Raw genomic sequence first — 25,328 nt, forward strand, 5'->3', positions numbered from 1 at the left:
ATATAAATTACAAAAGTGTGTGCATAGGCTCGAGAGGCTGGGATACGTGCTTGCTCTGTCTCCTTTTCAAAAGGTCTGGAGACACTGGCCTGGCCTCTTTGGGAGGCCTAGTTGCCTCATTGTTGTTGTTAGCTGCCACCAAGTTGGCTCCGACTCATGGCGACCCATGCACAATGGGATCAGACTTTTGTCATCCATAGGGTTTTCACTGGCTGATTTTCAGAAGTAGATTGTCAGGCCTTTCTTCCCAGTCTGGAACTTTGCTAAAAATTGTTCAGCATCATAGCAACACACAAACCAGCAGGTGATGGCTCTGCTTGAGGAACACTGGCTGGGAATTGAACCCAGGTCTCCCACATGGGAGGTGAGAATTCTACCACTGAACCACCACTGTCCTCGGGTACCTTTCTAGAGGTCTTGAAACAAGTACAGGTCTGGGGTCTCCCAGAGCAGTTGCCCCCTCGCCATCACCTCCCTCTCCCCATCCCACCACCACTTCATGACAAAGTTATACTGTCAGCTGCTTGGTTAGAGACTCAACAACTTTGAAAACTTCCAAGGAAAGCACAGAAAAAGACCCAAAGCATATCCACAAACCAATGTCCCCCATGCCCAGAGCTTACTGCATCCCTCCACAAACCTGGTGGCCCTCAAAGTCTGCAGGCAATTAATTCAAAAGGAGCAGAAAAACGTGGGAGGTTACCCAAGGTTGCGAGCACAATGGCCAGAATGTGTACACGCACTGGAGTGGCCCTGGGCTGCTTTGGATCCACTGATACGATGGCCATTTCCTGTAGCCGTGCTTCCTCTCATTGTATTCCAGTGGAACAAAAATGTTATAGTGAGCAGCGACTCAGGCACATAGGTTATTTTAATAGATACATCCTACAAGCCTTGAAAACCTGCTCCACGCTCTGATAACGAGGCTAAAAATACCACAGGCCCTTAATGGCAAATTTGAGACTCGAAAGAGGCCAGGGCACACGTGTGTATTTTTCTCGGTGCATCCTGCCAGTTTTCCCACATTCTGCATCCCGCCCCCACCCCTGCCTCCCTCCCAACACACACTCACATCGTCCCTCCCCCGAATCTCAGTTTAAACACTGCTTTTAGCAACACTGGAGAGTTTCCTTGCCCTGATATATCTCTTTAGCATCTCTCACTCAGCCGTGCATTTAATCTGAAAGCTGAAGAATGTTGTCATCTAGGCGCTTGTGCATTTTTGCAAATACAAATGTGCACAACAATACTGAAGACCAAGACACCATGGAGCGGTCCATCCCAGCGGCCATCACGAGAGCCGCTCCTTCCAGGAGCCTGAGCCCTGGGGCAGCTCCTGCCCCATCTGCAATGCGGGGCTGCGCTCTGCACTGCTGCTCTGCAGGATCAGAGACCAATGTGGTGTCGCAGGTGGTTGTTCAAAGTTCTCCTTCCCTGCACATCACACCCATATGAACGAATGTGGCCACTTGGGTGTTAGATTTGAAAACCGAATCTAAAGACAAAGGTTGTCATTATCGCATTTAAGACACAGATTCAGTAAAAAGATTTCCAAGCCTCTTAGAAGATGCAGCTGTATACACATTAACATTGCAGGCAAGGTATCTCAAAGGAGTGGTTCTCGGCCCCGGCTGCTCATTAGAAATGGCTGGCACGGGGATTTTTCAAACAGTGCCTCGCTCCTCCAGGTGGTCCCGTGGGCGCCAGGGGTGAGAGCCTTGGTTTACAGGAACCCAGGTTTTTGGTGTGATTTTTTTTTGTGTGGGGAGGGGAGAGAAGGGCCTAAATCAGTGGTTCTCAACCCTGGTGGCATATTAGAATCCCAAAGAGACTTTTTTAAAAATATGAATGCTTGGAATGCATTCTGTTATATTCTGATTTAATTGGCCTAGGGTGGGGCTGGGGTCCTGATATCTGAATATTCAGTCAGGGTTAAGCACCCCTGGTCTGAATGCTTCTCTGCACCTGACTGACGAAGCCTTAGACATTAGAAGATAGAAAATTCAGGAACCTTATCTGCATATATTTCTTCAGATCTAAAAATTCCAAGTACAGCACTATTTTACCCACCTTGAATAGGAAACAAGGAATAAAGGCACTGGAATGAATGACTGAATTTGACGCCATGACGTCTGAGCGTCCCTCAGGTCCTCACACACAGCCTGTTTCATTTCGTTCCACACTCGGTTGCAACAAGATCATTTATTTGGTTTCTAAACCAACAGCAGATTAGAATCAAGCAAATTAGAAATGATGGAGGGGACAGGTAGAAAAGGAGAGAGAGACTGCTAGAAGCAGGTCCCTTGACTGATTAGCAGGTGATCTGCTAAGAGGGAATAGGGAAGAGACAGAAAAACTAAAAATCAGTAGACATTGCATAAAAAACACTGAAGTCGGGGGTTCTTTAATGAAGGGACAAATACCTTCATGTACCCCAAATGGTGCTACTGCAGGACAACATCACCAGCCCCCTTAGAATAGCCCAGAGTTGACTCCAACTCATGGCAACCTATAGGACAACGTAGAACTGCCCCATAGGGTTTCCAAGGAGTGGCTGGTGGATTCCAACTGCCGACCTTTTGGTTAGCTCTTAACCACTGCGCCACCAGGGCGAGTTAAATCGCATTCATTACAACTGGCTGATGGACGCTGAGATACGTGTAATGACTTCCACCAAAAACACTAATAATAAAAAGCAAGTGCAATTAAAGAGACAAACCTTTACTAGCTATTTGGAAATGCAGCTACCCATAATGACTCATTCCCTGAGGATCCCAGGTGGCCAAGGACATCCGTAGGCAACATTTTAGCAGGAAAAGCTTCGACATAACCAAGAAGCAACCGCCCTGCCTGTCAGAGTCAGAACAGTGAGGCCTGAAAGAGGGAAAGGTCCTGAAGGATCCAATCCTCAGGCCCCAGGGCACATACAGAGTACTTTGAGCACTCACTAAGAACCTAGGATCAGGCACAGCCAAGGCACAGGGAACACAGTAAGAAGGTTCTTGGCTGGTAGGCTCTGAATGCTCTGGGGTGGGCTTCCCATTAAACATAGCTCCACTGGACACAGTCTCTAAGTCCTAAATCCCTGCTGAGAACGTCATCCCTTGAGGCCACACATCTACATATCCCACTATCCAGATACTTCTTTTAAATGCAAAATCTCCTGGGATGGGCAATTATCAAGATACTGAGCCAAATTGTCAGGCCTCCCTCGTTTACACTATAGGGTCATTGTTTTCAATATTTTTTCCCTCTCTGGGTAAAATCTTACATGGATCCCAAATACATTAGAAAGATAAAACGAGACATCCGTGGTTGAAGAGCTTTCAGCAACTGGAGTCTTGGCACCCCAGCACCCCAACAATGGCCCATGAAACACCTGGCCCCTTTTCACAACTGGATGGCAACTGGCTAACTGATTAAACTCCCAGGAAGGGAAGGGCTCAGTGGTGTCGCTGAGGGGATAGGGGGTAGGGGGGGGAGGTGTGGACTGTACCAGGTGACACTGTTAGAGGAGGTGACATCAAAATGACTGTCTATTAAAATATCCCTATAGTTAGCTATAAGAACGAAAATATTTTTCATAAGCCCAGCTGACATGTATCAATACACCTACAGGGCTAAAACTCTACGCTAATTTACTTTTTGAACTTTCTCACATCAGAGCTGTCATTATTACCCAATTACAATGATGCTTCAAATCCCTGCAAGTACTTGCTGTTCTTTTTGTTGCTGCCAGGGTTTTTATAGTCACCAATTTTGTTAAATTTTCTGGCGTTTTAGTTACAATGCTGTGGTCATTAGTATTTGTGAACGTATATATATCAATAACTTTTTGAGAATGAAGTAGTAGTTAAAGGAAAAGAAGAAGCGATATACAAGAATTATGATTTACAAGTAACATTAGTACAAAAAATCATTACTATATGGTCTGGTACATGGCGGGGGGGAGCGGTGACACCATGCATTACCGCACTGAGCGACACCAACCGTAGTGACATCATTGGGTTTGCTGCTGTTTTTTGATAATGAACTTAGCCACCCCACCTCCACCTCCAACTTCCCGTACAAACTACTCTGCCTTCAGATTGATCCTGCAGTGGCCCAGACCAAGCCTGACCCATCCCTGTGAGTGAGGCCTGGCCAATTCCAGCCTGCTGCATCTTATCGCAGTGAGTTAGGTCATATACAGATGGAATCTAAAGATAAATAGCTGGAAGGGGCTACTAGGAGCAGCCAGACAGAGTGGGGGACACGGGGTGGGCAGAAACATATGGTGGGGCAGGGCAGACAAACTTCACTGATATCACGGCTGTCTTGGAACCCTGTGGATGAAGTGGGTGAACAGCAACTGTAATTGAACTGTCTCTCCACTGCAACTCCTCCTGGAGACTTGGGGTGACTCCTACTGTGTGGTCAAGGCTGGGGATAGGTGGAAACGCTGGTCAGGCAACCCAGAAAGCCTACAGCTCCCTAGAAACCACAGGGCAAGGAGCAGCACAGGGCATAAATAAGTCACTGGATGATTGCAATTGATGTTCCTTGCTACATTATTTATTTCGAACAAAGATCGTCAGCGTCTGTCTGTAGAAGAGAAAAGGATGGTTTTTCGCCCTCAAGTGACCCAGCAGGGCTGGGACACTCTGGGACTCCTGCAGAGCAGGGCAGCCTGGCTGTGACCTGTTACTGGGGCAGAGCCCTAGAAGGTGCTGGGTCCCAGCAACAGGTGAGTAAGAGAGAAAGAGGGCAACTTCATAACCCTGTCTCCATCTTACTCTAACAGAAGCACAGTTGGGTCTCCCAGTCACCCCTGATGCATGTGGGGAGACCGAGGTCAGAGTTTTGCTTCCGGGTTGAACCACTCACTTTTGCTCTATAGCCTCAGCCTAGATTGATTAGACTCCAACCCTCCACAGATGCCCTAACCCAGAGAGCCACCTCTCAACATCACTGCCTGCAAGGGGAATCGTCCTCACGAGTTCAGAAAACAAAGTCAAACACTACAAGTAATGTCTTCATAATGATGAAGAAGAACAGACCATTTGTCACCAAGGTCCTTCTCATCTATCCACGAGGCACATTGAAGTAGTAACTCTCCACTCTACATGCTTACCACTTATTATCTCTTTTTTCCTTAAATCATTTTGTTTAAAAAATATAGATAGAATAAAAGGAAAACTAGTATCTTTGACCACAAACAGAGGCAATTATTTTAACACAATGAAGACAAAATAATATTATTCTGAGGCCTCCCTGCCTTTGTTAAAAAGGGAGATAAACAAGTATTAGGTGTTAATGATATGCCAGTCCCAAACTGAGACTTTGTCCTTGATATGAACAGAAGGATTGAAAGAAAATGGGGAGAAACAGATGACGGATAACTTCGTTTTTTGAGGTATAATTACGCCTACTCCTCATTTATCAACTATCTCGTTATCCAATATTTCACACTTATGACAATAGTAAAAAATCTACTAATTGACTATTTTGTGCATTAGCAGTGTAAATCTGGCAGTCACAAATGCTGAGGTGTGAGGCGAGAGTAACACTGGCTGTGATGGTCAAGGTTATGTGTCAGCTTGTCTGGACCATGATTCTCATTGGCTTGGCACTTATGTAACGATATAACTCAGTTATGTAATGATTTAATTTGGCCGTTTTGTAATGATGTAGGCATCCTCCATTTTTGCACAACGCCAATTTTCACATAACCTGGTCTTTGGAACCTAAGCACGTTGATAAGTGAGGAGTGGGTATATGCAGTAAAATGCACAGATGTTCAGGACGCAGTTGGCTGAGTTTGCCAAATGTATACACCTATATAACTAACACCCCAATAATGACATAGAACATTCTTATCATCCCAGAAAGTTCTCTAGAGCCTCTTCCCACCCAATTCCCCCTCACCCAGAGGCAACTGCCATTATGGTTTCTATCCCCATAGATTAGTCATGTCTGTTCTTGAACTTCATATTACTGGACTCAGGGGGGATGGCTTTTTCACTGTTAAATAAAAGTTATGATGATATACTTTTCTATGATTTGAGATTTTCATTATTAAAAAGCTGTTTGTTTGCTTGTTTTTAAGTTATGGAATGCTCTGCCTACATTACCTAAAATCTTCTCCAGACCCTCCAATGGAATGAGCCCTACAATTTGGGCACCTTGAACTAACGTAAAATGGGAAGGCACCAACATAGGAAATCTGATCCCGACTTTGCAAATCCAAACATGACCCTGATTATAGCACTAATTTGGCAAATTTTCTCTCCTAAATCCCAATTAATCTGATTATTTTTTAAGCTACTCAGGAAGGAAGTCTTTTCCTAGACTTATTGCCCACTACGCCTAGTCAAATTCTTCCCTCGTCTTTGTTCTGGTTTGGCTCCATACCCCACTGGCACGTGTCCCCCATCCCCACTGCAGTGGCTGCCCATGCTGCTCCCGCTGTAGGTACTGCCTTCCTGCCTACCTGCGACCCTACCGCCTTCCTTCCTCAGGACCCCACCCAAGGCCAACACCTCTTCCCTCCTTTAAAACTGAGTTATACTACGTGTTTGCATTTAGCCTTCTCTGTCTTATATGTTACTTCTCTATCAAAACGAGCACATTTTATCTCTTCAACTAGGTCCTATGCTCCTTTAGGGCAAACACAGAACCCTTCTGGCATCAAAGATAAGATAGTGGAGATACAGAGGTACCTCTGGGTGAACGTGTGAGTGATGACAAGTTGGAGTTCTACAAGGTTCAAACTCATCTCCTTGAAGAGAAAGAAAGAGATGAACAGAGGCGGCAGCAGCTCTCCAGCGACGGTGTCCTATATACAGCTCCACGCTTTTCCTGGAAGTCTCCTATCACAGATTCCTGGGCCCCATCGCTAGAAATTCAGATCCGACAAGTCTGAAGCAGGACTCAAGAAAGAGTACGCACACTCCCTAGCTCCAGGAAGATTCTAACGCTGGTGGTGCGTGGACACACCAAGAGAAACACTACCTGTGAACGGAGAACAGGGTGGAACAGTGAGCATCCCCACATCCAGAAGACAGAGGAAAATGGTGTTCCTGGCTGGCATGAGGAACCCAGTCCGTGTTCTAGTTAACTCCACCTCTGTCACTGGGGGTGAGATTAAAAGATAAGAAAACCACCCCCACGCAACCAAAGGTGAACGTGAAGTATAAAAATGCAGATAGACGAAGGTTCCCAATGAGGAAGAAGCTGAAACTCAGCAAAGAAAACCACAGTTCCTGACCTGGGACCTTGTCCTATTTTTCATATAGCATCCATGGTGATATTTTTCCATTCCTAGAAGGAAAAGCAACTGCAAGGTGAACTTCAGGGTATAGCATTGGGTAAGCGGGGGGTGTAAAGTCTAACCCTAGGACAGCAACCAGCAGGGTGAAGCCGAGAGAACTGGCATTCTTGCCACTAACCTGTAAACCCATTGCCATCGAGTTGATTTTGACTCATAGCGAGTCTATTGAACAGAGTAGAACTGCTCCATAGGGTTTCCAAGGAGCGGCTGGTGGATTTGAACTGCCAACCTTTTGGTTAGCAGCCTGAGGTCTTAACCACCTTGCCAGCAGGGCTCTCATTCTTGCCACTACTGCTAGTGACAAACCTAAGGATTTGTCCTCTGCGAGCAAGGAACAAAGGGAGGTTTGAGATGGCAGTGTGTAAAGGACACAGATGTCATTCCAGCACTTAGGCCTTCCGTTGAAAATAAACAAACAGCCCAGCCCTGCCCAGGGATCCAGGCTGCCAAGCACCAGCCTGGAAGCGTACGCCGGCCGCTGGGGCCAGCACACAGCTATTTATACTTATAATCCAATTTGAATGGGGAAGGCACACGAAAATAAATTGATTATCTTGAAACTGTAAGAGCAAAATTCGCTGGGACAAAAGGTAATGAAATAATAAAGAGGAAGTACCTGAGGAAGTCATCTCAGGGTATATTTCTCACGAACTGCCTCCCACCCAGTTTGCTTTCTGGGTTCAGACAGGAGGAAACCATGACTGACAGCTTGCCACCAATCATATGCCACCCTGTGCGTAGAGGTTTGAGTCCTGCCCCGTCCCCCTTTGCCGTGTATGTGTCTGTGTGTGTATGTGTGTGTCTGTGTGTGTGCTGTGTATGTGTGTTTATATACATATATCATACATATATATATATATATATATATTTATATAATCAATCAACCAAAAAAACACTGAAGAGAGCATATGACAAAGACTTGATTATCTTAACTCAGTTTACAGCTTGTGAGGAAGAAAAGTAAGTAGTTCATAAAAAGCAACCATCTTGTCCAAATCTAGGGGTCACACAAAAGCGTGCATTTTCCTGAGAACACTGGCCTTCTATCTCGGGCTTTTCTCATCTCCCTTTCCTTTAGAGGCTGGAGTCAACTCTGCCTTTGCACAGTAACAATGGCAACCATTGATGAAGCGTGTGGTACATGCCAAGGGCTGGAGATGTACAGTTTGGAAAGCCCATGCCACCCCCGGGATAGAGGCAACTGGCCGATGTTAAAGATAAAGAAACAGAGTCGTCTAAGTGACTTGCCCAAGGCCACATTGCTACCAAGTGGGGACTCAGGATTTGAACCTAAGTCTGTTGGGGGTTTGTTCCATTATATCACACTGCCTCCATGATTCTTCAAGAGTGGGCAGCTAAGCCCATGAGCATTTGCTAGGCCAAAATCAAAAAGAAGAGTTGGGCAAGAGGACAATAAGAGGCCTGGTGATGGATCAGTAACTTAGTCAAGAAACCTTACACAGCGATTTAAGGATTTCACAGACTGCATATAGGAAGGATGCCCTTACCATGAGCTTTACTTTATGGGTAAATCACGATGCATACAAGGATTTCATAAAGCTCAAACATTTATCACCAAAGACTAGACTCAAATTTTACCTCCATTTTCTACTTATTGATTCTGAGAAGGCATATAACTTGTCTAAGATTTAGATAATAAGTTTTTTAAAGGGAGGGAGGGGGTGTACCAGGCAGCACCCTGGACCATGATGTCCTCTGTGGAGCCCTCCAACAATGAAATCGATGATTCCAATAAAAACTAGGGGAAGGAACCCTACCCTACAGCTCCCCCAGGATCCTAGGAGCTCAGGAAAGTGATGATGGGAAACTATTTTTAACATGCCTGAAAGTGTAAAGGAAGGCATACATTTTTACTAAGATAAAACCATACAGCAAATTAAATTACCAAGTTTAGTTGCTTTAATATTGAGTCCATGTATTAGCTCCTGGTGATAAGCAACTCTGGTTCCAAGTCTTTGATTAATAGAAAATACCAAACAAGTTATCATTAAGAAATATAATTTATTCCCTTGATGGGGGTTGGGGGATGGCTCGTCAAAGGTATTGAAAAACCAGCTAACACTTTTTAAGAAAAATGTGCCTGAAGATGGGCTCCCAGGGGTGAAGTGGAAAGGAGAAGAGCAGTCAATGGGGCTGGAGATTAGTGGTGGTGGGTGAAATGGGTGATACAGAGATCTGGGATAGTCATTTCATTTCTACATTAAATGATTATTATGCAGGAATGTGTGATATGACAAAGTGTTTCAAGGGCACAGGGAATCTGCAATCACCGTCCAGATTTTTCCCTAGATTGTGAGATAATCTGTGCTGAGAGAGTTTAGAAGAGCCAACTGGATGAAGGGGCTGAGAAGAGGAAAGAACTTGAAGCATTTGTATGATATATGTTTTAAATGGTGACATATTGCTTAGGGAAAAAAGGAAGAAAGCAAGAGCAAAACCACAAAGAGGGGAGGAAGCTATAGACTTCCGCTTGCTGTGAGAGCGAGTTGCTGGTCAATCCCAGCCAATGGTGGGATCAGACGGGCCCAGAGGTTCAGCCAGGGAAGATTCTGGTGAGATGGGACCCTCTGGCACCTGAGCATCCTTGTAGCCAACGAGGAGAGGTTTGGAGGTGCCCATCCATTGTCTTCCACACGTGCCTAGGGAGAGCAAATCAAAGGGATTGCTTAGGGAGGCCCTTGAGGTATCTCCTTCTTTCCTAAAGCTCACCACTCTTGCTCTCGGTCACCATACAGCCCTGCCTAACAAGCTCTAGCCTTTTGGCCAAGAAATCAAATCTGAATCTGCCCAAGCCCCTAGAACTAACTACCAGTTTACAAGAAACACAGAAACAGAGCAATAAGTTAAAAGACACCATGGAGATACGGTCAGCAAAATCCAGAAAGTGGGAAACGTTACAGGACAAATGACGCGTTTCTTCAACACCTAAACGGCAAAAAAAAAAAAAAAAACAGAAGAAGAAAAAGGAGGGAGTGGGAACCTGTGAATAAAGACAGTCTTACAAGGCATTAACCAAATGTGATATACAGACATTACCCGAAACCCCAATTCAAACACATAAGCTCCTTAAAAAAGAAGTTTATAAGACAGTTGGAAAAATCTGAACACTGATTGGATATTTGATGATATTAAGGAATTAACTTTTTTTTTTAATGTGATAATGGCATTGTGGTTATATAAAAGAGTTCTTATCTTTTGAGATAGATGAAATGATATGATATCTGAAACCTTCTTTAAAATAACCTAGTTGAGGGGAAACCCAAAGAAAAGGGTGGAAGGCAGGTAAGAATAAAACAAGATCGGCCACGTGTCGATCATTGTGGAAGTTGTAGACTTGGGTTTGTTATGCCGTCCTCTCTATTTTGGTATAGGTTTAAAAGTTGCCATAGTAAAGTGTTTTTTTTTTTTTTAAAGCTAAAAGATGACTGTGATTTTTAAAAAGTTTTTTTTTTTCACAGAAACGACAAAATAGTATTTAAAATGCAATCCGATTTCAAAGAGCTTATACTATATTTATATGCATGCGTTTATTTATGTATATATGAATGGATGTAACTATCTATATAGTCCTACAGGCACAGGAAATTTTCTGGAAGCGTGTATACCAAGCTTTTAACTATTCATACTGTTTTCTGGGGGAGGATGGGACTGGATAGAGATTTTCATTTTTTAACTTATGTCCTTCTATGTTGTTTAGATTCCATCAAGCACGTCTTACATCAAGCATGTCTTGCTCCTCAATTCATATGTGGCATGGAAGCAGACACTGATTCCCCAAAGCCCCCAACCTGTCTTTGAAGGCCACTGTCTCCTGGACCCCGACTCATGACACCTACCACAGCTCTGGACCAGCAGGCCCTGCCTGATCCACAGACACCCCCATCACTAGTGCCTCTTCTGTGGCTTCATCCACCAAACATTCTCCTCCCATGTAACCTTCCAAATCCCAGCTCCAGACCCACCTTTTCCATCCAGGTGGTTCTGCTGGACTAGCTTAAGGGCCTTGCCTCCTCTGCAAATTAGCCAGGACCTGACAATACTTCACTATTGTGTCTGGACAGTGCTTAAAACCCGTTGCCATCTAGCCGATTCCGACTCATAGCGATCCTACAGGACAGCGTAGAACTGCTCCATAGGGTTTCTAAGGAGCACCTGGTGGAATTGAACTGAGGACATTTTGGTTAGCAGCCCTAGCTCTCAACCACTACACCACCAGGGTTTCCCAAACACACCATAATCCCCATACTAACCAGGGAACCTAATGCATGTTGGGTACTTATAAAGTCCAAAGTTACTTAACCTTTCTGAACTTCAGTTTCCTCATTTGCATCATGGGGATACCAAAACCTGCCTCGCTGGATTGCTGCGAGGATGAATCAAGGTAAACAGGTAAAGCTCCTTTTTCAAAGGTTCTGTATGGTGTGCACAAAGCAGTCCCTCTGAGACTTGCAAAAAACTGCAAGTTTTAAGAGCATTGGAAGAGGGGCCTGGAAACCCCTTTGGATCCATACACTGGGAAGAACACTGTACTTGGAACCACCCATGCCTTTAAATATTAATGATAGAAATAATGTCCTGGGGTCAGGAGGAGGAGCACTGAAGGTCAGACTTTGAACAACCACTAGGTGGCAGTATTGTTTTCTTGCCATTATGCAAATAGAGGGGAGGGCCATCAGAAGGGGGAAATAAACATCTTTCAGAAACTGATTCAAAGGAGGAAATTTCTGTATTGATTTCCTCTTAACACCGCCATAGAGGTTAGGTTGAGAAAAGGCACTGACACAGAAGAACATCCAGCAGCACCAATAATGAAATCCCACTGGGGATCGATCCCTGGGTGTCTCTGGTGGGGTGGGTGGGAATGGTGGGAATATATGGGTGAAGGGGTGTTGAGTGGAAGTGGAACCGCCCTCTAGAGAGGGAACTCCAGCCAGGAGTGAGAACTTTCAAGAAATCCAAACAATGACTCAACCTTCCTCATCCGTAAAGCAGTATTACTGTGACCAGTTGAAATGAGGATCTCTTCCTCTCAGGACTCCTAGAATACAAACTCCATGAACCTAAAAGGCTACATACACATGCCCTCTTAAAAGGTCAATCGCCAGAGAAATAGAGCTGAAAGATAAAAAGCCTCTCAGTTTCTGCCTTCCTAAGCAATACTTCCCTCTTCGTATCCCCGCTGCTCAAAGCCTCTCCCTGGCCCCTCACTGCCACAGAATGAAGTCTGAGCTTCTCTGTCCACTGGTAAAAGTCATCAGCAACTGGTCTGAACTCCACCTGACCAGCCCATGGACTTCAAAGCACATGATATAATCCACCCTCCCCACTCTTGCCCTTCCTCAATTTTGCTAATAAAGAAAATGAAGCCCAAGAGATAAACTAATTTGCTCCCTCCCCAAGCCCACTGCCTACACTCAGTTGGGTTTTCTCTGCTGACTCCCAGGTATTGGGCATGCCGCTTCCCTGCTGAAAAATGCCCATGCACCCGCCCACTTGGAGCTCCTGGGGCTTATACTCTGTCCCACCCCAAGCACCCTCGATTTGGTGTCTGCCTTGTAGCCTATTGCTATCTTTTCTCTCCAGAGAGACCATAGCAGAAACACCACAAACCAATGTCTGGTAGGAGGAAGTACATGGTAGTGATTAAGAGTGTGGGTTCTAGAGGCCAAGTGGCTTCAGATCCTGGCTCTATTCTGAACTTTGTGACCTTGAAGAGGTTATTTAATCTCTCTGAGCCTCAGTTTCCTAATCTCTAGATCAAACCAAACCCACTGATGTCGAGTCAATTCTGACTCATAGTGACACTGTATCTCTAACCTCTAAACAAGGAAGAAAAATAGCATGTACTGCATAGAGTTGTTGGTGAAGATTAAATAATATCAAGGACGTAAACTGCTATGGAATCCATGAGTGGTGCAAATGGTTATTACGCTCAGTTGCGAACCAAAAAGTTGAAGGTTGAGTCCACCCAGAGGCACCTCAGAAAAGCGGCTGGCGATCTACTTCCAAAAAATCAGCAATTGAAAACCCTTTGGAGCACAGCTCTACTCTGACACACACGGGGTTGTCATGAGTCAGAATCAACTTGAGGGAAACTGATTTTGTTTTGCTTATTTATTTATTTTTAATATCATAAGCTAAGCATTCAGCTGCTAACCAAAAATGTTGGCGGTATGATCCCACCCAGGGGCTCTGTGGGACAAAAATCTGGCGATTTGCTCCAGTAAAGATTTCAGCCTAGAAAACCCTATGGAGCTGTTATACTCTGTCACATGGGGTTGCTAAGAGTCGAAATTGACTCAACAGCACCTAACAACAACAACACAAGTATAAGATCCCTGGGTGCGCAAACTATTTGCAATCAATGTGACGGCAATGGATTTTGTTTTTTTTACTAACCTAAGCGTTGGCAGTTCAAACCCACCCAGCAAAACCCTGGAAGAAAGGTCCGGGGATCTGCTTCCATAAGGATTACAGCCAAGAAAACCCTACGGAGCAGTTCTACTCTGTAATGCACAGGGTTGCCATGAGTCAGAATCAACACGACAGCAAAGGGGTAAGTGTGTCTGGCACATGATGGGAAAAAAGGCAGCCAAGTGTTCTAGTCCCAGTTCTGTTGCTAATCACCTGAGGGGCCTGAGCAAGCTGTTTTCTCTCTTGAGCTTCATTTTCTTCACAGGCAAAACCGAGAAGAGTGAGGGTGTGAGAAGGTGGGTTATATAATGTTCTCTGAAGTCCACTGCGGCTCTTAAAATTCCATACTTCTCCAAAGGGGAATGAAGAACACCAAAGACACAGGGAAAATATTAGCCCAAGAGACAGAAAGGGCCACATTAACCAGAGACCCCATCAGCCTGAGACCAGAAGAACTAGATGGTGCCCGGCTACCACCAGTGACCGCCCTGACAGGGAACACAGCAGAGAGTCCCTGACGGAGCAGGAGAAAAGTGGAGTGCAGACCTCAAATTCTAGTAAAAAGACCAGACTTAATGGTCTGACTGAGACTGAAGGAACCCCGGAAGACAAGGCTGCTGGACTGTCTGTTAACCCAGAACTAAAACCATTCCCAAAGCCAACTCTTCAGACAAAGATTAGGCTGGACTATGAGGCATAAAGGAAGCCCTGGTGGTGCAGTGGTTAAGAGCTACAGCTGTTAACCAAAAGGTGGGCAGTTTGAATCCACCAGGCACTCCTCGGAAGCTCTATGGGGCAGTTCTACTCTGTCCTATAGGGTCACTATGAGTCAGAATTGACTAGGCATTGGGTTTGGTTTTGGTTATATGGCATAAAACGATACTCATGAAGAGCGTGATTCTTAGTTCAAGTAGATAAAAAAAATTATGAGACTAAATGGGCAGCTCCTGTCCAGAGGCAAGAAGAGATGGCAAAAGGGGACAGCAGCTGGCTGAATGGACATGGGAAATCTGGGGTGGAAAGGAGGAGTGTGTTGTAACATTATAGAGAGAGCAACTAGGGTCACTTAACAATGTGTGTATAAATTTTTGTATCAGAAACTAACTTGAGCTATAAACTTTCACTTAAAGCATAAAAGTAAAAAAAAAAAAACGGTAACCCCATTGGGCAAAGGGTGGAATTCCATGCTTCTCTAGGAATCTTCTCTGACATTCCCCACAGGACCAGCACTAGCTTGGGCACATCCTAACTCATCATACAAGGCTGAGGGGACTAGAATCCAGGTACCGACTCCGCCTACTTAGAACTATCAACACACAGTTCAAACGTCACCCTCTCAAGGATGCTTTCCTGACAACACCCGCTCCCACCCCGTCCGTCATCAACTAGGTTAGGTCCTACTGCTTTCTGCTCTCACAACACATCATACTTTGCTTTGTAACATGTCATTCGAATTATTAACTGTATATTGTAATTCTCATTTTGTAGATGAGCAAACTGAGGTTCTGGGAGTTCATTATTCACCCAAGATCCAAAGCCCAGTCTATTTGGCCATAAGCCAAAACCCAAACCCACCACCATCGAGTGGATTCTGACTCATAGTGACCCTATAGGACAGAGTAGAACTGCCCCACAGGGTTTCCAAGGCTGTAATCCTTATGGAAGCACGCACACATCTTTCTCTCTTGACTGTGGGTTTGAATTGTTGACCTTTCGGTTAGCAGCTGAGCGCTTAACCACTGTGCCATCAGGGCTCCTGTGAGCATAGATCCTGTGAAATATTTTTTACACCCGTATTTAGCTTATCATTTAATATTTGATATATACAAAGGATATTCACGGTATATGTGTGAATTATCAAGCAGAGCAAGAAAAGAATTTCGGAGAACCTAACATCTAACCTAAAAACTAGAACAAGGCAGAGGAATTCCTTGCAGGCTTCTCTCTGATGCCATCCTTCTGCTTTCCTCCACCCAGAGGTGAGCACTACCCTGAACTTGTGTTTATTATTCTCTTCCTTTTTTTCTCTTCTTCATCCCTTTTGACTGAAGCGTATTTACAGAAAAGTACACAAAGTAACCAGCACCCAGATTAAGAAAGAGAGCCATACAATGATGACATTTTATTTGCTACTCTTGATCGTGAGAATGACCAGACTTGTTACCACGATTATCCTAACTGAAAGGAGCCATGGTGGCACAAACAGGTGAGTGCTCGGCTGCTAACCAAAAGATTGTCGGTTCGAACCCAGCCAGCGGTTCCACAGGAGAAAAACCTGGTGATCTGCTCCCATAAAAATTACAGACAAGAAAACCCTACGGGGCATTTCTACTCACTGATATGAGGTTGCCATAAGTCAGAACTGACTCGACCGCACCTAACAATAACAACGATATCCTAACCGAGGCGCCCAAGATGGTGTTCTGCGGATACAGAGATTACACCTAATTTCACATGAAGGATCAGCCTTGTAGCACCAAGAAGCCCCTGGTGCCCCTTCCAGTCACAAGACCCTACATTCTTCCCACAAGGCCATGCTGCCTCGAAAGGCTCCTTAGTTCTGTCTAACAACATGAGAATTTTCATATGAAAGCGGGGCTCTGTCTCTTAGACAGGATATTGAGATCAGAAGAAAGGGTTGGCATCCTGGGCTTTTGGGAGGGGGAGTTCATTTGGAGAGTTCTGATCCAGAACAGAACCAGAGTCACGGATAGAAAAAAGGCCAGCGGTGTCCTCCAGACACGTGAGATTGGCCTCCTTCAGCGGTTGTCTCCAGGCCGTGGAACTGTACTTGGCCTTCATTAAGTAGAATCATCCTGTAACGGATGAGGGCGGGGAACTGGCAGGTTAGCATCATTAAGGCCTCCTGTGTGGTTTTGATTATATCATCTGAATTAATATTTCTCACAGGCAGGTCTTGATTAAAAGTAAATAAGTTTACAGGCAGACCACCTACTAGAAAATACTAAGCTTGGTGCTGAAGTTAAGATTCAAGTCCCTTGAGGAAAAGCCAGCAAGATTATGTGGATGAGATTCTGGGCTTGGAACCATAAAATGTGGTCAGTTTACTAGGACACCCTAAGAAAAATTACCCATCACCCTTGAGTGTGCAGCTTCCTGGTTATTTATTCTCTTCAGTGGGTAGCGGTAGTTTCAGTTCCTTTCAAGTCAGCCCGCATTTATTGAGCGCGTACCAGCACAAGTGCCAAAACACGTAGGGGATATAAATTAGGATGTCTGATCCCTGACCCCAAAGAAAATACCAAACAAATGGCTTAGAAAATCAAGAGAGGTTAAGTACGGCGGGTGTGGGTGGTCAGCGAGGAGCATCTTCCAGGAGAGGGGAGGGGCATTTGGAGCAGGGCTTTTAGGAGGAGGACGGTTCCCATTAAAGGAGCCTGGTGGCACAAAGGGTTAAGTGCTCAGCTGCTAACCAAAAGGTTGGCCATTCAAACCTACCCAGAGGCTCCTCGAGAGAAAGACCTGGTGACCTGCTCCTGTAAAGATTGTTGTTGTTACCTGGTGTCAAGTTGTTTCAGATTCATAGTGACCCCATGCAAAACAAAATGAAACACCGCCTGGTCCTGCGCCATCCTCACAATTGTTGCTGTGCTTGAGCCCATCGTTGCAGCCACTGTGTCAATCCATCTCCTTGAGGGTCTTCCTCTCTTCCTCTGGTCCTCTACCAAGCATGATGTCTGTCTTAGTTATCTAGTGCTGCAACAACAGCAACATCACAACTGGATGGCTTTAACAAAGAGAAATGTATTCTCCTACAGTCTAGGAAGCTGCTAGAAGTCCGAATTCAGGGTGCCAGCTTCAGGGGAAGGCTTTCTCTCTCTGTCAGCTCTGGGAAAGGTCCTTGTCATCAATCTTTCCCAGTCAAGGAGCTTCTCAGTGCAGGGACCCCAGGTCCAAAGGACATGCTATCCTTCTGGCTAGTATTTCTTGGTGGTATGAGATCCCCATGTCTCTCTGCTTGATTCTCTCTTTTGTATCTCAAAAGAGATTGACTTAAGACACAACCTAATCTTCTAGATTGAGTCCTCCCTCGTTAACATCATAGAGGCAGGATTTAAAACACATAGGAAAATCACATCAGATGACAAAATGATGGACAATCACACAATACTGGGAATCATGGCCTAGCCAAGTTGACATATATTTTGGGGGGACACAATTCAATCCGTAACAATGTCCTTCTCCATGAACTGGGCTTTCTCGATAACATGACAAAAGTACATGAGACAAAGTCTCACCATTCTCGCTTCTAAGGAGCCTTCTGGATGTACTTCTTCCAAGATTACAGCCTAGAAAACCCTATGGGGTAGTTCTACTCTACCACATGGATTCACCATGAATTGAGAACAACTCAACAGCACTCAACAACAGTGTGTCCATTGGTCTGTCTCTGTTTGGAAGCTTTACTGTTCAGGGTATAAACCAAAACCAAGCCCGTTGCTGTCGAGTCGATACCGGCTCATAGGACAAAGTACAGCTGCCCCATAGGGTTTCCAAGGAGCGTCTGGTGGATTCATACTGACGGCCTTTTGGTTAGCAGCTGAGCGCTTAACCACTGCACCACCAGGGCTCCAGATTCAGGCTGTACTATTCATATTATGGGCTAAATTCATTGTCGAATTAATTATATCAGAAGGCAGACTTACAAACCTGTAAAACTCCAACAGTAGATGAAATCTAAGGACCTTCCAGGCACTGTCCCAATTCCTATATGCATATCAACTCTTTTCACCTTCTCCACAGCCCACAAGGAACCCGAGGCTAGAGGAAGTCAGTAGCTCTGTGTCCCTTGGTACTTGAGAGCAGGTAGAAGTGCCAAATGCCCTTAAATCTTTCCAGAGGAGGAATTACCACACAAAGCCATAGTGACCTACCAATCCCTCACCTCAGTGGAACCCAGTGTTCAGAAAGGTACACTCACTGCCCCCAATTATTCCCCTCTTACTAGTCAACAGGAGGGTTTTTCCTGACCTCCTTGAGCAAAATGGGTGTCTATTTCCAATGAGTGTGAGCTAATACAAGCCAGGGCCTAGCTGTATCCTGGTCCTACATATTCAAAGACGATGCCACTCACGAAAACTTCTGGTCATGTAAGCGTACCTCCCAACATGGAGAAGGACCTTCGGTTTGCCTTCCTGTCCACACCTCTCTCTCTTAATTTTTAAGAATGCCCTACACTGGTGGTATAAACAGTGAATGTGCTCAGCTGCTAACTGTAAAGTTGGAGGTTTGAGTCCACCCAGAGGCACAGCAGAAGAAAGGCCTAGCCATCTACATCCAAAAAATCAGCCGCTGAAAACCCTACGGAGCACTCTGAGACACGTGAAGCCACCACGGGGCAGAGTCAACTCAATGGCAACCGTTTTTGTTTTGTTTTGTATAGTTCTTTCCACTTTCCAAACTGCCAGTTGAGGAAAGAGCCATAGCACACAGCTCGTGGGGTGCGTTTCTGTCCCTGATTTCTGTCTTCGCAGTATGAACAACTTCAGATGGCACATCTTATCTCCATGAGGACGGTGAGAACTCCCTGAGTGAAAAGAATGATTTCACCTTTCACTCTCTCTTCCTTGCCCCCCCAGAATGACCTGGATGCTGTTTGATGTCAGTTCTCAAAATCTCAGAACCCCACCTTGGATGGCCCAGTGGAAGGAGCTGGAAGGAAGAGAAGAACAGCAAGTCTGCCCTGACCACACCCCCACGCAGGACCCCTTCATGGAACAACAAAAGCTGGCTGGACAGGAGGGCCACAGTGGTACCCAGGTCCTAGAACTTAGCAGCAAATGTGCCCCCTCAGCAGTTACCCAAACTCTACAGTTGCTTTTTTGACAACCTCCGGGCTTGCTTTAGCTCGGGCTTGGGTGGACACCATGGCCTGAATAATGAGTGCCCGTGTGGAGGCAGTTGTGGCTGAACAAGACTTCAGAGAAAAGGAGGAGCAAGACAGGTGACCAGCCCCCATGGTGCCGGTCCCAGACGAAGTGGGCTCAGCATCAAGTCTTCTTTTCCACATAGCTGTCAGGAGCGTGAGGGGAAAACAGCCAGGTTATCAGTGCTGGTTTCTCCAGCAAGGCATAGTAAAGAGGCTTTGAGGCCAGGCAGGCCCGGAGTTCAACCTAGCTCTGTCCTGAGTAGCTATGGCCTCGGGCACATCATTCATTTATCTTCTTTCAGTCTCAGTTTCCTCATGGGAAAGATGTGCAGACTATATGCAACAATATATACACAGCACCTAGGAGGTACTTCATGCACAGTACACGTTAGTGCTCTTCTTCTGCTGCGTATGTCCATCTATGCCGTCTATGTCCACCTGTGCCGTCTATGTCTGCCTATGCCGTCTATGCTCACCTATACTATGCTCACCTATGCCGTCTATGCTCACCTATGCCGTCTATGTCCACCTGTGCCGTCTATGTCCACCTGGTGCCGTCTATGTCCACCTGTGCCGTCTATGTCCACCTGTGCTGTCTATGCTCACCTATGCTGTCTATGTCCACGTATGGCATCTATGTCCATCTATGCCATCTATGCCATCTATGTCCTTCTATACCATCTATACCATCTATGTCCATCTATGTCATCTATGCCATCTATGTCCATCTATGCCGTCTATGTCCATCTATGCCGTCTATGTCCATCTATGCCATCTATGTCCATCTATGCCATCTATGTCCATCTATGTCCATCTATGCATCTATGTCCATTTATGTCCATCTATGTCCGTCTATGCCATCTATGTCCATCTATGCCGTCTATGTCCATCTACGCCGTCTATGTCCACCTATGCCGTCTATGTCCATCAAGGCCATCTATGTCCATCTATACCATCTATGTCCATCTACACCGTCTATGTCCATCTAGGCCATCTATGTCCATCTACGCCATCTACGTCCACCTATGCTGTCTATGTCCACCTATGCCGTCTATGTCCATCTATACCGTCTATGTCCATCTACACCGTCTATGTCCATCTACACCATCTATGTCCATCTACACCGTCTATGTCCACCTACACCGTCTATGTCCACCTACGCCATCTATGTCCATCTATACCATCTATATCTATCTACGCCGTCTATGTCCATCTACGCCATCTATGTCCATCTACGCCATCTATGTCCATCTATGCCATCTATGTCCATCTACACCATCTACGTCCACCTATGCTGGCTGTCTATGTCCACCTATGCCATTTTTGTCCATCTATGCCATCTATTTCCATCTATGTCCATCTATGCCATCTATATCCATCTATGTCTATCTATGCCATCTATGTCCATCTACGCCATCTATGTCCATCTACGCCATCTATGTCCATCTACACCATCTATGTCCATCTATGCCATCTACGTCCATCTAAGCCATCTATGCCCACCTATGCCGTCTATGTCCATCTATGCCATCTATGTCCATCTATGCCGTCTATGTCCATCTATGCCTTTTATTTTTTCAGGTCATGCCTCCTTGGGGGACACCTGAGCAAAGACTTGATGGGGGTTTCTGATATCAGAGCAAAGGGTGTTCCAGGCAGTGGGAATGGCCAAGGCCAAGGCAGCGGTGTGCCTGGTCTGTTTCTGGAACAGCAAGAAGGCAGCAGGGCTAGAGTCGAGAGAGTTGGGAGAGAAAAGCAGAGATGAGATCAGAGAGGTAGGGGCGAGATGCAGGTCATGCACAGCTTATTAGACTGTTATGTAAACAAACAAAAAAAAACGTTGCTCTTGAGTTGATGCGTACTTATGGCGTTACATGTTACACAATGTTACAGAGTAGAACTGCTCCATAGGGTTTTCTTGTCTGTAATCTTTATGGAAGCAGATCACCAGGGCCTTTTTGTGTGGCACTCCTGGGTGGGTTCGAACTGCCTCCTGTTACGTCAGTACTATTGCTGTCGAGTCGATTCTGACTCATAGTGACCCTATAGGACAGAGTAGAAGTGCCCTGTAGAGTTTCCAAGGAGCACCTGGTGCATTCCAACTGCCGACCTTTTGGTTAGCAGCCATACCTCTTAATCACTGTGCCACCAGGGTTTCCGTTAGGTTAGTATCTGAGCACAAACTGCTTGGGCCACCCAGGGACCTAGGCCATTTGTTATAAGGACTGTGGTTTTCACTCTGAGGTGAAATGCGGACCCATCACGGAATCTGCATACAGGATTAACATAATCTGAAGGTCATATCAGCTGCGGCAGTGGGGAGAGGGCAAGGGTAGAGGCGGAGAGCCCATTTAAAAGGCTCCTGCAATTATCCAGGCAAGAGATGGCAGAGGCTCAGAGCAGGACAATGAAGGTGGAGAGAAGAGGTTAGATTCTGGATGCATTTCCTTCTATGACCCTCAGTTTCCAAATTTGTAGTAGCTTCCGCACCCCCTTTCCGTCTTCCAGGCAGATATGAAAAAAAGTGGAAAACGACAAGCATATGGGAATTTGGGACCGCTCAATTTAAAACGCCTCTAAGAACTCACAGCAGTGTGAATAAATTCTTGTTGGTGGGGGTTTCGTGAGCCTCAAATGCCCTGAGCACCGCCTGAAGTATGAAGAGGGACCGTCCCCACGGGTCCTTCTCCATCTTTCCACGCTCTCCCTTTCCCCAACACACACAGTGCCCTCTCTCAGCTTGGGCCCAGAGAGCAGGAAGACAGCAGCCCCTGGGTCCAGAGAGACCTGCCAGGAGCCTGACTAGGACACTATTTAACCATGTGACACAAGCAACTTATTTCAATTCCATGAGCCTTAGCTCCTCATGGGCAAACGGGGGATAAAAACATGGACAAAGGGGGCTTGGAGACAATTGCATGAACTAACGTGCCAGGCTAAAAGTGCCGGTCACGATGCCTGGCACATAGTAACGTCTCAATAAATCTCAGCTCCTTCCTCTGTGCTGACACACCTTGGGAACCGACTCTGCGTTGAGGAGAAGAAAGCCGTGCATCATCCCAGACACAGACGAATCCACTTGTAAATAACTGAGACGTGTCTACGCGGCTATTGTTGTTTTACTATCCTGTTTACCTTTAACAAAAACTACTTCCTTTACCACACCCTTCTGGGACGCTGTCACTGCTTCCTGGGGTCAGCAGGGTACCCTGGTTTGGAGAAGCCTCAGGAACAGGAGGACCAGTGTCAAGCTCAGAGGCACATGGGAAAGGGTGTGCTGGTTTCCGGGGTCCATGGCCTGGGTGGGCCCCCTACATGAGGGACTCAGAGACAGGGTGGCCAGGCTCCCGGCTGGATTCCTCTCTCAGGAGACAGGGACGGACCACCAGGTGGTCCCAGAGGCCCATGGCCTTCAGTCACACTGGGCCTGTGGCTTCAGACCACCTTCTTGTTGCCCTGCCCTGTGTGGTCGGTCACACAGAAAACCACGCCTGATTCCTAACGTTCAGCTCTCCCCAAGGCAGATAAACATGGTGGAGGAAGGCAGGGGGAGGGAGTGCTTTGACACAATAGAAAGAAGGAATGGGGAGGGAAAGGAATTCAGTGAAAAGGAGCCAGCAGTCACTTGACCACTGAAGCTGCACCGAGTTTTGATGCACAGACCCCTGACCTGATTCTGCTCCTTCCTGTGTTCACAGTGCAACTCAGCACGTCTTTATACAGCCCCTTCCCAGGGGAAGGCTGGAAGCTACTAATGATATTATGAGGTTACCCTGCCAGGCCAGCGTCAAATCACCTTCCGTGAGCTTGTGAAGAGGCTCCTGGCAGAGAACGGAGGCCTTGAAGCCTATGAGCCAGCCACAGGGGTGGTCACCCCAATGCATCCCAGCCAAGGAGAGTCCTGGAACTCCCAGGCCGACAGTTCCTGGCTTCCCCCAGCCCCCAGCCCCCAGCCCCCTCCCCCGAGTTGAGCAGCAGCAGCAGCTTGCCTGAAGAGAGGACTCTGGGGCCTGGCAGAAGAATTCTATTTCTAACCTGACGTGCCAGTCAGCAGCAGCTGTGGGGTGCCAGCAGCAGACAGCTCTGACTCGTGAGCGTCAATAGCGTGAACGCGTGCTAACTTAAGCACCCACCCACAAGAGGGGTGAGCCTCAAACACCCCACTCCAGAATTCACCTTCTCCCAGGGAGGACCAGCTCTGAGTACAACAGCCCAGGTTTTACCTGGAGTTTTCCCAGCAAAGTGGGCTTGCTCTGGGTGGCCAGGGGAGAGAGGGATTGATCAATAGGCCCTAGGATGCTGTGGGTAAGTGGGGACTCAGCAACGTAGGTCTCCTCCAATCATTTCTGAAGTGCCATCATTCCTAAGGCCAAAGCCTTTGCCCCCTTCAGACAACCCTCTCTAGAATTCTAGAATAATGGAGTCAAGAGGGACCTGACTCCAGGTCCTGCTCTGCTTGGCCTTCCAAAGAGGACTCAACCCCTTGTCCCAGTACAATCCTGAGCCTTTGGAAAATCTAGTGGATCCAGACTTGCAACTAAGAAGGCAAGTGGTACCTGAGGAGTTAATTGAAATAAATAAAGGAAAAGATGCTGTTAAAAAAAAAAAAAAAAAAGAAGGGCCTGAGCCTTCAGTTAACCAAGTCCTAATTTCACAGGTGAGGAGAGGCCCTGAGGTGATGGCTGGAGAGGCAGATCTTGGAAGTCAGGAAGAACTGGGTTTGAATTCCAACTCTCCCTCTTCACGGCCATGAGTTCCGTGAGCCACAATTCACTCTCTCTGATAGCGCCTCCTTCACAGGCTGCTGTGAAGACTGGAGGAGTTGATATTTGTAAAGCACTGAGCACAGGGCCTGGCACAATGAGTAGTACCTACCGCTACCTTCACGCTCACCTTCACCCAAGGTCACTCAGCTGACAGGGTCAAAGCCAGACTCCAGCAGGCTTGCTGGTCTGAGACTGGAGAAACCCGAAGAATATGGCCCCAGACACATTTTAACTCAGTACTGAAGTCACTCCTGAAGTTCCCCCTGCAGCCAAAGACTAAACAGGTCTATAGGGCCAACAGTAACACACGTGAGGGATGTGCTTCATAGTCAATTATTTGTATGAGACTGATGGGCACACCAGCCCAAAAGCAAAGACGAGAAGGCAGGAAGGGACCTGAAAACTGGACGAATGGAAACAGGGAAGCCGGGATGGAGAAGGTGAGAGTGTTGACACACCGTGGGGTTGGCAACCAATGTCACAAAATTGTGCATTAACTGTTAAACGAAAAACTAATTTGCTCTGTAAACTTTCACCTAAATCACAATTAAAAAAAACAAAAATTGCCAGGCTCCAAGTCTCCTTTGCCCACTACGCCCACACAGCATCACCCTCCTGCATCCTGGACAACTCTTCTCCTGGGGCTGGTGACACAGCCTCTCTGGCTGCCTTGTCCTCCAAGAGCAGAGGTGAAGAAGAGCACTCGCAGGAGCCAAGGCAGATCTTGTTGGGCTTCTGGCCTTGAAAGACACACCCTGACAGGGTTCTCACTCAGAAAATCCTCCTCACAGGCTAGGCGGCCAGTGCTTAAGGAACCCTAAAGGTGAAGGGAGAGAGAAGGTTTGTCCCAAGATAAAAGGAAGACTACTGGGCAGGGCTGTTGCCTTCCAAGGCAAGACAGTGGTCCTCTTCTAGAAAGCCTGCC

General features: G+C 46.4%; 1 protein-coding gene and 1 non-coding gene across 2 annotated transcripts in view; both read right to left on the reverse strand.

Annotated features, from left to right (window-relative positions):
* Positions 1–25,328, reverse strand: part of PRKCE (protein kinase C epsilon) — a 628,435-nt gene that overhangs the window by 453,390 nt on the left and 149,717 nt on the right. The gene's annotated exons all lie outside the window — the stretch shown is intronic.
* On the reverse strand, positions 324–394 carry TRNAG-CCC (transfer RNA glycine (anticodon CCC)). Its single transcript has one exon. It is a non-coding gene; the product is annotated as a tRNA-Gly (tRNA).

The sequence above is a fragment of the Loxodonta africana genome, chromosome 26 (assembly GCF_030014295.1).
Source record: "Loxodonta africana isolate mLoxAfr1 chromosome 26, mLoxAfr1.hap2, whole genome shotgun sequence".
In the NCBI taxonomy this organism is placed as follows: domain Eukaryota; kingdom Metazoa; phylum Chordata; class Mammalia; order Proboscidea; family Elephantidae; genus Loxodonta; species Loxodonta africana.